The sequence below is a fragment of the Monodelphis domestica genome, chromosome 2 (genome assembly GCF_027887165.1).
Source record: "Monodelphis domestica isolate mMonDom1 chromosome 2, mMonDom1.pri, whole genome shotgun sequence".
Classification (NCBI taxonomy): domain Eukaryota; kingdom Metazoa; phylum Chordata; class Mammalia; order Didelphimorphia; family Didelphidae; genus Monodelphis; species Monodelphis domestica.
Genome location: NC_077228.1, coordinates 72,939,365 through 72,955,539, shown reverse-complemented (window position 1 = coordinate 72,955,539; position 16,175 = coordinate 72,939,365). Strand labels below are relative to the sequence as shown.

At 41.7% G+C, this 16,175-nt stretch overlaps 1 protein-coding gene across 1 annotated transcript in view; it reads right to left on the bottom strand.

Moving 5' to 3' along the window:
• The window catches only part of BRINP2 (BMP/retinoic acid inducible neural specific 2), a 164,236-nt gene extending 148,550 nt beyond the window's left edge, over nucleotides 1-15,686 (bottom strand). The window contains exon 1 of the mRNA XM_001373644.4: nucleotides 14,772-15,686. The gene's annotated coding sequence lies outside the window, so the exon portion shown is untranslated. The remainder of the gene's footprint in view (nucleotides 1-14,771) is intronic.
• Nucleotides 15,687-16,175: the final 489 nt, after the last annotated feature.

Below are 16,175 nucleotides of genomic sequence, written 5' to 3'. Positions count from 1 at the left end.
TAATCTAAGGTCTGTTCTGAAATCTTGGGAGGGTCCCACCTACCTGAAGCCCTAAACACTGCTGCTCTGAGTCATTCTGATGTTTGCATAAGCAAAACCTCTCATTGCCATATGTGCATATGGCCTGTGTCAATTTTTTTCAAAATCAGTCCATTTTCCTCCATATGCAGATGGATTTTTAAAATCATAATCCATGTGCTACATAGCAAAACAGGCAGTTTTCTTCTTTTTTTCCCCTTTCCCCCAAATTAAGTCACTGTCAACCCCATTTCACACACGGTATTTGTGAAATGCATTTCAAGAAGCCAAGCAAATATAATATCTCACAGAATGCCTGTCACCTGACAAGAAGTCCAAGGTCTTTACTGAAACAACCAATCCTAGACCAATTACTCACATATAGCTTTAAATTCAGTAGCTTCTGGTGGTCACAGGAAACCCAGAATGCAAAGGGATTGGGCTGGGGCAAGGCAGAAATGCTACAAGTGGAAGAATCAGCAAAGGTGGAGAGAATGATAGTGTAGACACCCAGAATTTGTGACTCTAAATCCTAAGCACCTAGGTGGGAGTATCATTAGTACTGAACCAAGTTCACAGCTGGGCAATACCTCAAGTTCCCCTCCTGATCTTTCCTTCCTTAAGCAACCACAATGTTTAGGGTGAGAGAGAATGTTCCTACTAGCCCAAAGTCTGATATTTCTGGGGCTTTAAATTGTAAAGGGGAGGACTGTGCAATACTGTATTTGGGCCCTAATATTTAAATTCATACTTTATTATTTCTGTCCCTAAAAATGTTATTAAAACCATGGTCTCATATGTTAGATGTAATCAATACTATGGCTTGAGAGTCTTAAAGGAGAAGGGTTACCTCTCACCTCTCTCTTTCCCCCAATACATTAGCTTAAACAACTAACCACTATGATAGAAATATATAAAAATTAACTCTAGTTTAAGCATGGAACGATCATTAGACTTGGGGATAGAAAGGACCTAGTGATCAATGCTTGCTAAATTGAAATAAATCCAATCAAGCCTACCCCAATCAATTCAGATATAAGAAAAGTGAAGCCAAGATAGGTTAAATGACTTGTCTACAGTCACACAGGTGATAAACTAAGGAGGAGGACACAAGGAATTAGATTTTTATTCCAAACCCCTGATTCTACAGTCTTCTTGGAAGGGCATCCCACTTTCACTATCAGCCACTAATACTTCAGCAACATATTAGTTAGCAAAGATAAAAGATCTAAGGAAATAAAAAAGAAAAAATATAAACTTTAAAGGCTGAGGGAGAAATGATGAGCATGATTTCCAATAAGGGTAGGTGTCTCTGAGGGCTCATAGTCTCAGATCCTAGATAGAACAAGGAGAAAGTGGGAGACTAAAGAAAGATAATGTTGAAAAAGAAAAAAAAAAACACAACAGTATTGCTTCAGGCTAGATACTATAAGATTATGTGCCTCCCTTTCTAATCTATCTTCACTCTGGCCCCCTTTCCATTTTCCCTCTCTCTCTGCTTCTCCTTCCCAGTGCCCCAAAATCACACACATATTCTGAGGATAATTGTGGAAAATCTATAATATGAGGTAAGAGATAGCTTTGGTAAAAGACAAATGATCAAATGCCTACCATACAGAACACCTCCAAGTTTGAGGTTTCAAAGGCTGCAGTAAAAAATAAGTGCTCTCCAGGGTCCCAAGCTAGCCCGGATGGAGCCATTTTCACAAAGGTGCTCACTCCAGCCCCTGAACATTTTCTTATGTAGCATCTGGCCTCTTGGTCCGTAGACAGGTATGTTGTAACAAAGGCATCTGCCTCTAGGGGTCTCCAGCGTATAGAAGTTTCTCTAGCCTCCCTAACAAAGATGCTGCAGCTGCTTTATCAGTTTTGTAACTCAAGACCCCCAAAGACAGAGGGAGAGTAGAAAAAACCTGGAGAGAAGGCAGGGAGCCTAAAATGAACCTATCACCTCCCCAAATCCTACTCCTCCACCTGCTCTGAGACTGACATCTTATTTATAGTATGTTAAATTGGCTGAATAAGGAGAGAAGGGAGGGAAACATTCACTGCCCTCAGTCCTCATTGATGTGCCTCAGCATTTCTGTTCCTCAAGGGGATTCCAAGGACTTCCCTCTCCCCCATCCATTCAGCCCCACCTCAAGCCAATCAGATTATAGCAGGGAAGGAGGTGACTCCTAGGTCCATAGTGCTACCTTAGAGGGGTCAATGGGCTTCCTTTCCTCACTTCCCAAAGGCTAATTGAGTCAAAACCATGGGTCTTTCTAGCCCAGGGCTTAGAAGTCTCTTCAGATTCATCATTCCCCTTTCCCACTGTTGGGTTCTGTTACCACTGGTGCAAGCCACTAAGATTGGGGGCCAGAGAGTGAAGGAAAGAAGAGAGGAATGAGGATATTGGAGAAAGCAGCATCTGCATTTCTGCTAGGCAAGTAACTCAAACACCTGGGAGGAAACTTTTTTTTGAGACAACTGCTGGTGGAGGACAATTTTTGCTGAGGGCCGATGTGTCCAAATCTAGTCTTTTCCATTGCATCACTGCTGAGTAGGGCAGCATAAAAGAGCAGCGATGATGACAAGGGAAAGAAAAAGCAATTTAAGCTATTCTTATTCTACAGTAAGTTCTATCTCCGTCTCTCTGCTTCTGCATGAACTGCATCCCATGCCTGAGATGTACCCCCTCCTCCCTTCCTCCCTCCAGATCTTCTGATCCTTAGTTTCAATCAAAGTTTCCCTCATGTGCCACCTGCTACCTCCTACATGAGGCCTTTCCTGATTCCCCTAGTGGGTAGCCAACCCACTTTATTTTTATTTACTTTGACCATATTTTGTATTTAGTTATATGTGGAAATATAGTATTTACCCAATAGAATGTTAGTTCCTTGAGGCTCATTTTATTTTCTTTTTCTCTATACTAAGTACCAACCATAGCACCTAGCAGGTAATTTAATAAACTGTTTAATGAATGAATGAATGAAAAATAGGTTCATGTTCAGTTTTTAAATCAAATTGCATTTGAAAAAACTCACATTCCATCTTTGAATGAGCACTAAGTATTTGTTTTCAAGCCAGAAGTATTTGTTTTCAAGCCAGAAGAGAGGTAAAGTTAGGCAATAGTGGTTAAGTGGCTTGTCAAGGATCACACAGCTAGGAAGTGTCTGAGGTCACATTTGAACCCAGTATTGCCCATCTCTGAGCTTGCCTCTCTATCCAATGAGCCACATAGCTGCCCCCATGCAATTTCATTTTTAACATGCCAAAGAATCTTATTTGAAAAGAAATCCTATTGTAAATTCCTATGTAAAGAAAGCAAAAAAAAAGTGATTTTTCTATGACTCTATGTGATTTTATGTTTCAAACAAAGGGAATTGGTCAAGGTGACTGACCTCAGAGATCCCTTCCAGTTATGTCTATTATTTCTGTAATCTTTCTCATCACTTGGATAAACTAGACCACCTGGATTGGCTTTGTGGTCAATGCCTCCAGTGTCTTCCCCATCTTTTCCTCCCTTCTACTTCACTTGAGACATTCAGTTGTGACTTCCAATATTTGTTTTCTCCTGATTACTGCAATTTCCCACTCCAAGCCCTTTAGCTTTTGATTCATTGAAAATTGACCCATCATTTGTAGTATATGCTGATTATAGCCACCCATAAATCTCTCATCAAAAAATCATTGGACAAAGCCAAGTTGACTTCCAAATAGGTGGCAAGGGGAAAAGTTCCTCTACATTTTGATAAACACATAGGATTTACAAAGCACCATGCAATCAAGTAGACAGACTACTCAACTTGAAATCAGGAGTGATACAATTTAGAATTCTGACTCTGACCCATCTTGGCTCTGTGATCCCGGGAAAGTCACATAATTTCCATAAGTATTGGTTTAGTCATCTATAAGATGGGAAGGATGATACTTGCAGTAGTAGGACTGTGTGTGCAACAAATGAGATAGGGTATGTCAAATGCTTTGTTAATCCTTAAAGTAGCATATAAATGTCAGCTGTTTTTAAAATTACACCTATAATTTCATTCTTGTAAGGAAATTTGCATAAAGAAACCATTGCAGATCAGTACCTATTCAACAAATTATAAGCTTAGATTTTAAACTTTTAAAAGTAAGACCTGTAGGATGAGTATAGCTTAATTTGCTTAAAGAATAGCCTGGGGTCCTAAGATGATGGGCAGCTAGGTGGTGTGATGGATAGAATACCATGCTTGGAGTCATTTGAACTCATAAAGATGAGTTTTCCTATGAACTCACACACTTACTAGTTGAGTAATTCTGGGCAAATCACTTAATCTTGTTTGCCTATATTCCCTAATCTATAAAATGATCTGGAAAAGAAAACAACAAATCACTATCTTTGCCTATAAAACCGCCAAATGATGTCACAAAGAATTAAATACAACTGAAAAATGACCAAACAGCAATTAAGAGGGTGACTATCCCGAAATTTCAAAACCATGAAATGAGATAAACCCAGGTTCCTCTGCTCTCCATCCATTTAAACAGGTTGCCTTTCCTGCTATCTTTAAGAAATGAAAAAAATTAATATGTTTAAAGGCCTTTCAATCTAGGAGACTATGAAGAATATACAAATCTGTAACTGAGGTTGGGATCTTATCAGTGCTTTAGAGAGATAAAAAATGAGAAGGTTAAGAGTGAAAATGGTTGGTATGGGAAGGTGAGCAAATTAGGAAAAGCTTCAAGGTAATAATGGCACCTGCCAACTTTTTAAAGGAAAGCAGAGATTGAAAGCATCAAAGGAGGTTGGAGAGTCTATTCCAGACATGGGAAATAGCATGTACAAATGCAATTTCTGTTTTCTTTTAAAACCATCTCTCCCAACTAATTTAATATACACTTATTCCTTGGTGAGATGAGAGTGTCATTTGGTAGGGGGGAAGGGGGGGAATAAATGTAATTTAGAATCAGGAGACCTGATTCTAGTCCTGAATCTCTAACTGACTTGTCCTGTGACCCAAAGCAGGTCACTTAAGGGTTTCTGGATTTTAGTTTCCGCATCTATAGAATGGGGGCAAATAAGTAGCTCAGTAGATTAAAATTCTGGGCCAGGAATCAGGAAGACTTATTTTCATGAGTTCAAATTTTGTCCCAGATATTTTCTAGCTTAGCTGTTTGACCCTAGGCAAGTCACTTAACCCTATTTGCCTCAATTTCCTCATCTGTAAAAATGAGCTGAGAAAGGAAATAGCAAACCACTGCAGTATCTTTACCAAGAAAACCTCAAATTTGTTCATGAAGATTCAGATATAACTGAAAAGACTGAACAACAACAACAAAATAAGGGAGTTGGACTAAATGGCCTCTAAGATATGTTCTAGCACTCTGTCTATACTGCCATAATCCATGGAGTTGGATCAGGCCATCAGTCTGCTTGCTCCATTCCAAATCTAAAATTCTATGATTTTATGCTTATGCACAATAGCCTTCTGGCTATGTTTAGGATGCTTGCTTTTCTCAAGTATCATGCTGTTGGTAGGAAAGAGTTTAAAGTGGAATGGATGGCAAAACAGGAACATAGATGTTATGCTTATTGCCTTGTGGGAATTGGCCAGATGAAGATGGATCAGGTTCCAAAAAGGTCCTTGGAGGCACTCGGTTTTAATATTATTAAACTTTTATGCAACACCCACAATGTGACAGGTGTATGAGGGAAATAGAGACAGATAAAGGGAGAGGGTGATACAATGTGAGCTTCTAGCAAAATTGTGACATCTGTCTTCATTTTTCCTCTAACTGATCTTTCTATGACTTCCTCCCATAGTGCAGAGATCTCCACCTCTACTCTCCAATGGACAGTGTCCATACTGGTCTATTTTCCATGTCAGGTTCTTATGACACCTTGAATAAGGTCTATGCTCCAGGGAGCCATCCATGCTGGTCTTCTCCATGGCACTTTGCTCCATGCATATTTACTGATTTATCTCATTTATAATTTTCTCAATGTATAAATACCCTCCTTCCTATTAGGGAACTGATGGGTGTACTTAATGGTAATTTCTATCCTACTCCTCTACCCTCACTCCAAGAACTATATTTGCATTTTAATAGGGTCTTTCCAGAGTCAATACTGAGGTGGGGTGGATTTTTGTTGGGTAAATGTCTTGGTAACCCTTAAAATAAAATCCTTATACTTTTGGCATTAAAGAATAGGCTCAATTATATTAAAGGGTCTTGGCAACAGTGAGCAAACCATTCCTTTCTCTGAGGTCCCCAAGGAGTTTCTTTTAGCTTCAGATACTTCTATCTTGAAAAAAAAAACATAATAACTTGGATTCAGAGGGATTGAAATATGTTGGTCGTTTCCTTACTACAAGAGAAGTCTCCCAGATTCTAAAATGTAGACAAACTTAAAAGTAACAACACATTTGATGAATTCTCATTCAACAAACTTAACTTAGATTCACTCTATATTAATTCCGCATCCAATTATTCCAATTGTACTTTATAGTTTATATATTTGCTATAAAAATTATTCTAGCTTAGAGTCTGACCAGATGATTGTTTTGTGACAGTAAGGACTATCCCACTCTGGGAGACAAAGGATCCTAGCCAAGAGTGTTGGCTTCAGCAATAATGAAGAACTGGGCTCATATCCCCTGCCTTTGACATTTACCAGCTTTGTGACAATTAAAGAATCATATAGCCATTTAATCTCTTTGATTCTCAATGTCTTCATTTGTAAAATGGGGATGACATTAGTACCCATAGTACCTAGGTGCTATAATCTTTTATGAAGTTCATATGAGGTATTTGTATAGTTCTTTCTCAACTTCAATATGCTATAAACATTCCTATTATTATTATTAATCTGTGTAAGAACTTTTCTAAACTAAAGCTGTCTGGTCACTTTATTTGAGGTCATGCCCAACATACAGACTGTATATATGATGCATGAATTTGTGTGCCTACATTCAAACTGGACCTAAATATGTCATAACAGATAGTAGAAGCTTTAGGCACTTGCCAAAGGGTCTTTATTGACTTCTGAACCTTTGGACCTCTAGCTATTGTTCTCATATAACAGAAAAATTGGCTCCCGGTGCTATCTTGAAATGAAGTGTTTGCCCTTCCTCAAAGAGATATGCAATATCGACCAGGGCTCAGTGTGTAGCATTCAGCAGCTGTATCTCACACTGGTGAGCTTTACTCTTTTTATAACACAAGTTTAAAAGTGAGAACCTTCATTCTTTAGCACCATGACTCAGTTCTGACTGTACCATATCTGCAAAATTACCCTTCCCCCCCTAAAATAATCTTTGCCAAAAAGCAATGATTTTCCTTTGTGATTCATGTTTTAACCACTTCTTATCTCCTCTATAAGACAACCCTTCAAGAAAAAGTAGGGGGAAAAGGGTAAGTGGAGGGAGCATTCCAGGTGAAACATTCACAACTAACTATGAGAACTAAGGCCTCATACATTAAAGTGGGGGTCCCCCAAAAGATTCTTTTGGTAATTTTCACTCTCAAAGAGGTCAAAAAGGCTATAATGAAATGATTAGACTTGCTGCAGTCTTGCCTGAGAGATTCTGAAGTTAGAACCTCACATTCACTTTCTTTGCATTTAAAAGATTTATAGGACTATGAGTGTTAATGTATGTATATATAATATATGTATATACAGTAGAATATCTCTATGTCTCTATACATAGATATTATATAACATGTTATCTCTATTATATATATATATATATGTATATATATAAAATGTATAATGAGAGAGAGATTCTACCATATGCACACACACTTTATGAGGGCAGGGGATTTTTTCTATTTTTTATATTTTGAGTCCACAGTATAGATCTGGCACATAATATCAACTTAACAAATGCTTATCTTTTGATTGAACAATATAGTGAGCACCAGGCAACATGACGGAGTTGAACAAGTACTAGATCTGCCACTTAAGTGACTTTGGACAAGTCACTAACTCTGGCCCCCAGTTCCCTCATCTGTCAAATGTAGAAGGCAGTATTTTTAAATAGCTTTTAAGGGCTCTACTTCCAAATCTATAATCAATGGTACTTATTCTTTGGCACCCATTAATGCTTCTCAAGATTCCAAGTGATCTTGCCAAAGACCCAGTTGTCACTTCTAGCTTTAAGGCATGCCATAAAGGTTAGTTATCTAAGGTATGTCAAGTCCCCTTGATTCTGAACTTCAAGGGGTTGAAACTAAGTTTCCATAAACCATATCCTTCTGTGCTTTCTAGACTCTATTCTTCAGCATCCTTTATTTTCTTTATAATCACCATTTTGTAGGAAGTAGAGCTTGAAACTAGAAGACAGCAGAGCTCCCATCATCTCCCACACAACTCATGGGTTCATCCATCACTTAGCATGAATGGAAAAGCACACCAGTCTCAAACTCAATGTCAATCTCATCTCAGTTCAATCTCTGACTCAATGGACTTTACCATCATGCCTCAGCTGCCTTCTCATCCCAGAAGTGCCCTCATGCTGGAATATTCCTCCACTCCAATACCCTCTGCTCTCACTGGTAAATTTTCCCTGAATCTCCTTGACCAGCCATCCTGCATTCTCCCTACTTTTCTTCTGACTCTTTGGAATTTACTACCAATTTCCTATGTAGGAACCACCCATTCCTCTTGAGCTCTTCTGTGAGTTGTCTCACCCATTTGGAATAGAAGCTCGTTGGTGGTAGGTACTATCTGTCTTTTTGTCTGACTTCATATCCCCAGTGCCTTGCATATAGTAACAGCTTAATAAATGTTTATTGGCTGACAACTATCCATAGATCCTTTAATGGTAGAGGAAATATAACACTGAATGATGAACATTCCAAGCTATAACACTGTAATACTCAACTCCAAATATAGCCAAATGATGGTTTATATATTAGAAAGAACATTCAGAATTCTTTTCATACCCTGAATTTATATGAATGTTTTCTTCCTCAAATTCCCCAGTGTTCTGCTTCTTCATACTCATCACCACACTCTACATCAAACCCTCCTCCTTTTTTCCTCCCCTTCCATGCAGAATACAAGCCTCTGCAGGGCAGGTATTGAGTCATTTTTTTGTCTTTGTATCCCCTGTGTCTCACATAGTGTCCCAGCACCCACAGTAGGCTCATAGACACATAGAATGAGAACTAGAAGAGACCCTAATGGATCATCTAATCCAAATCCATCAATTTTCTAAATGAGTAGAGATTCATCTTGCTAAAGGTCATCCATGTAAGAAGTGCAGAGCAAAGTCCAGTAACTCCTATTGGGTCCTCTTCCCACTATACTAGAGCTAGTGTTTAATACTTGTGGATCTTATTCAGCAGCCCCCCCATTAACAAATATAAGGCCTGGCTGCTAGCATCATACCTCCCAACAAGAACTGAGGGAGGTGAGGAGAAGGGCTTCATCCCCAAGAAGCTACCTGAACCAATAGAAAGCTCAAGCATCTCACCTCTGTTGCTAAGAAAAAAGTGGAGGCTTGTAGAATAGAATATGCAAAAGACATTCCAGTTCAAAGGAGCTGCTGCATAAGAGCCCAGTCTTGGCAGTGAAGAGGACTTAGAAGACAGTAGGCTCCTTGGGAGGGTATTTAGTCAAACCCTCCAGGAGAGCTAATAGAGATGAGAAAGTCAAAGTGAAACTTTGTGGCCAGTGGCTTTTTCTCCAGATGAAAAAAATGTAGAATCTCTGTGATTTTGGACCAGTTATCCCACTATCATTCATACTGCCCTCCGTACATAGTGGAAGGGGGTACCCAAGGAATCAGAGAGGCAGGCAAAGTGAATATTCAGTGCCTGAAATCAAATGAGAAGTAATATGGAGAATGTGACAGTTTTATCAGGTCTCCCAAAGGATGACCTTTCCTTTGACAGATAAGGTCTACTTGTCATAGGTTTGCTGTTGACCAGATAAGGGGAAGGCCAGATGTTGCCCCCACTATATATGTTCACAGCCCTTGGCTGTTCCTCAGAGCTGCCCCTCCTAATAGAAATGATTTTATCCTCTCCAGATAGCTTGAAAAAGGCCTGAATCACAGTACCTAGTAGTAAGGCTGCAGGCAATACAGCACAACTTCCCCCACATACACATACACACACACACACACACACACACACACACACACACACACTTCTTTCTCCCTCTACTCCAATGTGATTTCAACAGCAAATGTTTTATTAAAAAGGAAAAGGAGGAGAGAAGGTAAGAGGTTATGCACACAGACATGCTCAAGAATTTTAAGACCAAATAACTCACAGCTTTGGCATCCTATTGGGTTTTAAAGCCACTCTGGGGTGGAGATATTTGGGGGTAAAGTGAGACCCACTCCAAAAAGGCTCTGATTTCAATTAGATAGGATGGCTTATAATGATGCCTGTAAAATCTAGGTGGTCCCCTTCAGCTGATAACAATTTTCATGCCGTTTCCTAATATGAAGTTGGTGAAACATCTGAATTTCATCAGGATTTTTTGTTTGTTTGCCATTACACATGGGCCATTGACTTGAAAGAGGGGAAAAGGTCAATCACACTTCCATATCCCAGCAAACAGCCCAGCTTTAGAGAAGGGAGAGTTACTTAATTTCTTTTGTGCATCTTAGTATGCCATATAATATTTTTGTGTCCCTTTTGCAGTATGGTGAAGCCAATGGAACCTTTCTTGGAATGAATATTTTAAAGTGTATAATATAAAATGTAAGGTTAAAAAGGAAACCAATGATGATATTTCTACTTACAGATAGCCATTTATAGGGAGTTTTACAGTTTGGAAAGAGTGGCTATGAATATTAACTCATTTAATCCTCACTCTAATTTGGAAGGTAGGTGCTATTATTTCCCATTTTATAGATGGGGAAACTGAGGCAATTAAATTGAAAAAAGTCTTTAAATACTTTAAAAAGAGCCCCTGTTCCAAATTATTTTATCTAAGTCTTAAGATTGCTTTCTCCAGGTTAACTATTGTTGAAATTCAGTTTCTACTTTACTTTTGTCATGATCCCAAGGCTGAGGGGGAGGAGGGGTCAGGAGTAACAAATCTATCTTGGAGACATCTGGCCTTCTCTTTATTACCAATTACAGTTTTTTTTTGTTCTTGTTGTTCAGTAGTGTGAGTCTTTTTGGCCCCTTGTGGGTTTTTTTTTTAGCAAAGATACTGGAGGGTTTTCATTTTTTAGGTGAAGAAACTGAGACAAACAGGAATGCATGACTTGCCCAGGGTCACACAGCTCATAAATGAGGCTAGATTTGAACTCAGGAAGTTGGGTCTTTCTGACCCCAGACCCAGCACTCCATCCACTATGCCACCTAGTTGTCCCCACTACTCTCCACTTTATCTATTCTCCTCAATCCAAATCCTAACCATTCTTCAAATCATGGAACAGATCCCTGCTTCTTCCAAGTAGCTTCCCAGTAATCCTTCTCTTCCACCAATCAAAAGTGACCTCTATCTTTTTCAAGTCATCACGTTTATTGTCAGCAATTTTTGTCTGGCTTAGAATTGTAATATACATTGTTGTTCATTGCCTAACTTCTCCCTTGTTCTATACTTTCCCCCCAACTGTAAACTCCCAGAGGGCAAGCAAAGGGCTCCATCTTTATAAGCTTCATAGTACCAGGGATATAATTGTTGGTTATATTAGCTCTAACACAGCCTTGTGTTAAATTGTTATCTCCAATTCCAGTTCAAAAATAGATCAACTACAGCAAAGCATTATCATCAAAAATGAGATAGGCATTAAAATATAATTAATAATAAATCAACATTGTCAAGCATTAGTAAACAAGTTAAGTGACTCAGACTAGAGCTCCCCATTTTGTTAAAGATTGGCTCTCTGTAAAACATGGGGCCGGTCATTTAACCTTTCTGTGAACTCCTTGCTATCCCATCTACTTCGAATTATAAGGAGGGACACTTAATAGCAGATCTGGTTTTACCTCACAGGATAATCAAAGATAAATGAGACAATAAGCTTGTGTGAGGATTAATTAGATGAGCTCTGTAAAGTACTCTCAGCTCTTCAGAGAAAGATGCCATTATACAATTTATACAGGGCCGTTATTTTTGAAGAGAAAATAGGTTGAATTACCAAAAGCAAAGAAGAGAGAGGGAGAAAGAGAGGGGGGGAGGGGAGAGGGAGAGAGAGAGAGAGAGAGAGAGAGAGAGAGAGAGAGAGAGAGAGAGAGAGAGAGAGAGAGAGAGAGAGAGAGAGAGAGAGAGAGAGAGAGAGAGAGAGAGAGAGAGAGAGAGAGAGAGAGAGAGAGAGAGAGAGAGAGAGAGAGAGAGAGAGAGAGAGAGAGAGAGAGAGAGAGAGAGAGAGAGAGAGAGAGAGAGAGAGAGAGTGTAAGGGGGTATAGAAAGGGATGCAGTAGGGATAAGATAGAGCACCAACCTAGGAACCTCCCTGCTAAGAATCTCAAGTCAGCAGAAAGTGCCCACGCAGGTGTCTCAACTCCCTTCAGATTACCTCTTGTTTGTGAGCTGGGGAGTGATTTCCAAGCACTCCCTCGGAGGGGCTCTTTTTTATGTGCTAGCCCCAGAGGGATTCCCTGTGCCTGGGGAGAGGGTATCAGGAAGAGGCAGATGATGCAGGGGTTGGCTCTGGCATGATATATTCCTTGCCCTTTGACCATACTCTGTAAACAACCTGTTGGGAAAACAGATGGGGGCCTCCAGAGGAGAGTCCTCCAGGGCAGGGTGCTGGATGGTCATCAGTGCCCCAGTCAAACAGTCAGAAACCCTGTGAGTGGAACGTCAAGCCTATCCACTCTGTAGCTTCTCTTCTCCTCCCCCCCACCCCCCCTTACTCCATGCTTGCCTGCCTTTGCTGGCCACATTTGCAGCACCCATCACTTCATTCTTCCAAACACCCCCATCTCAATTTTGGAGAAGGAAAAATCCATCAAAGACTGTTGAGACTCCCCAGTGCTGCAGCTGGTGGGTACCAAGCTGTCAGGCACTCTGGAGCAAGCTCTCTCTAATGGGAAAAATCCACATTCCTCAATCTGCTTCCCTCTTCCTCAACATTTCACAGAAGCCATTCCCTGCCCCCTTGCCCTCTCTCTCCATGGCCACTCAGTAAGGCAGCAAGGCGTGCACTCTGCTGCACAGCAGAAAGCAATTATGGGTATTGATAGGATTACAGGACCATCCTGGTAGGATTGCCCAGTTCTGCACCTGATGCTACAAGACAACTTCCTCAGGTTGAGAGAGAACTCACATAGCTTCTGGCTTAAATACCAAACATGCAACAGCAGCCCCTCAAGGAGGGTCATCTCTAGCCCCTGATCATCCAAAAGAACCTACTTAAGCCTCATTCTCCAAGCTCCTGACGTCATCAGCCTGGAACCCCTTCCCCCAATTCCCTTCCCCCTTTCCAGGCAATTCTACAAACTCCTGCCCAGCTGCTTGGTGGGTCACCACAGACAGGCATTGTGTGCTAGTATGTTTAAGGAGTGGACACACTTGGATGTGCACATGTGTGCAGAACGGCAGCTGCAGAAGCACTTGACTCCCCAATACACCTTCTCTCTTCCTTATTGGTTTATGCTGACATAACACTGTCCCCGATACTGAAGGCCCTGAGTACACAGCTACAAGGGCAGCCTTTGATAATTACTACCTCTTTTCTTTTCTTCTTTTTAACAAAAACATTTACTAATTTCCAGGGCACCTGGCTCCCTGTGCTAGGGATAACACACGCAGAGTTCTTTACAGAGGGGTCTGTTCAAGCATGTTAATAGTGCATTAGCTTGATTGTTAGTTAATATTTGGCTTAAGTCTATATACTCTGGATAAATATATACCACACACAAGGCTGACTGAAGAGGGAAACTCCTCTGGGCTCACAAGTTCCTGGGCTCACGGAACAATTCAGTCATCTCTGGATTGCCCCAGCAAATTCTGTAGCCAGCATGCTCTCTTTCCATCCCCAGCACTTTGTGTCTGTGCGCATGCAGCTATGTGCCCAGGCGATCAGGCATGAAAGTAACATGCAAATAAATACATGCAGATCATTACAGGAATGGAGAGAACTGCTAGATCCCAGAATGAACACAGTATTCCTCTCAGAACAGCCGAGCTGCCTGCCCCAGTCTCCAGTGCTTTGCCTGCTTTAACTCAATCAGTGGGACTTCCACCACCACCCCTAGGGAGAAGAATTGCTGCCTAATAAGGTTCCGTCCTCAGATTCTTTTCCTCTGGCTGTAGGATTGTGAAGGAGAGTAAGAAAGGCAAAGGAAGAGAGGCATAGACAGACACTATACAGACATACTAGCTAACTATATGAACCCTAGGTATGGAGATTGCATGTGGCCAGCCCCTGTTCTATATCCCATGTAGAGTATGTCATGGACAGAGACCAGGCAAATACACCTAGTCATTCCCCAACGATTCCTCAGTAAGATGAGATTCGCTGAAGCTAATGAGAGTTGTCCTAACTTTGAAGACTTACCCCAGGCAATAATAATACAGGTCAGGAAGAATGCCCAGGGATCTTGGCTGCCATAGAGCAGCAGTGGCAATAGGACTAGATCTAGTTCAAACCGGGAAGCCTCCAGCCGGGCTCAGAACAGGACAGGCGAAAGCTAAGAGACCAAGAAGCAGGCAATTCTCCCCTCTGACGGCAACTGCTTGCAAATATCCAAAGCGGCTTGCTTCCGGGGAGCAATCTACCCCTTCAGAAGTCAACGCATATGCATGCTACCAATCTTCCCCAGCAAAACAACACCAGAAGACCATTGAATACAATACCCCGCTTAGTTACCTTGAATCCTTGCAAGAGTCTTCCTTGCTGTATCAGCTGCTCCCAAATCCCAGAGCGTCTGGGAGGAGATTCCTAACAGATTCCAGGGTTTTTTCAGCTCCGACCACATCTCCGGTGGCAGCTTTCCAAAGTTTTTATTTCATGATTTCACGTGCTTCCCCCCCCACCTCCCCTATTTGGAGGGAATGCGAATGTCTTTCTCTCAGACTGTTGAGAGAGCAGGGCTACCCCTTTCCAAATTCTCTCCTCCCTTCGCTGCTAGCGCTGCTGGAGCTCTCGCCTGCTCTCTTCCAGTCGAACACCAAGAACTCCGGTAACCCGAAGCATGGTTAAGGGGTGTTTCTAGACTGGATCCCGAGGGTGAAGACAGACCGAGAACAGCAAGGACAGTAAGGAGGCAACCCCTTAGGGAGTCCCAGGTCCCTCTGCAGAGGAGTAATCTAGAATCTTGTCTTCTTTTCCAACTCTAAAAAGGACTCTTACTCCCTCGCCTCCAAATCAGTGCTTTTCACTCGGGGAAAGGCAAGTCCACAGGCTTCAGCAGAGATCATGCTGCTAGCTGATTTGTTCCTGCCTTCTCTACACACAGCAGGTGCACCCACATAGGTGGGTAACTAGTAGAGAGGTCCCCTCCGGCTTGAGGCCGCCTAAAGGAGGAGCTGGTTCTTCTCGGCAATCTGATTCCAAGGCTGCCTGTAGCCCTGTGCTTCCATACTCAGGCTCAGTACTACGTACCTAGGCAGTGTCACCTGCAGACTCAGGGACCAGATGAGTGTCTTAAGATAACAATGCTGCCCGGCCTGCCTCCCTCTCTCTTCCTTATGCACGGAGGTTGTCAACCAATAGGATCAGTGGGCATACTCCCTCCAGGTGCCTATTGGCTAGCCAGCTTTGCAGGAGGGAGGGCTCTGAATCTTAGCGGCTGTCTCCTTTGGTTAGCTAGTAGGCTGGGGTAAGAGCTAGGTTAACCCTCCCAGATTTGCAGCAGGGACATTCCAGGGTGGTTGAAAAAGTGATGGACAGATGACTAACTCTGGGTCAGGACGATACAGAGAGCTAGGGGCAAAAGAGGTGGATTCTAAGGAAGAAGTGATTCAATGTGCCCTAATCTTAGTGTTACAGTTAATGCTTTGGTCCCACTTCTGTTGTTTAACTTAAACTGCAGAGAGGTCCGTTTCTGACTTAAAGGGTGGAGCTGGAGCTTGCAACTCATTTCTCTCTCTCTCTCTCTCTCTCTCTCTCTCTCTCTCTCTCTCTCTCTCTCTCTCTCTCTCTCTCTCTCTCTCTCTCTCTCTCTCTCTCTCTCTCTCTCTCTCTCTCTCTCTCTCTCTCTCTCTCTCTCTCTCTCTCTCTCTCTCTCCCCTCCTCCTCCTCCTCCTCCTCCTCCTCCTTCCTCCTCTTGCT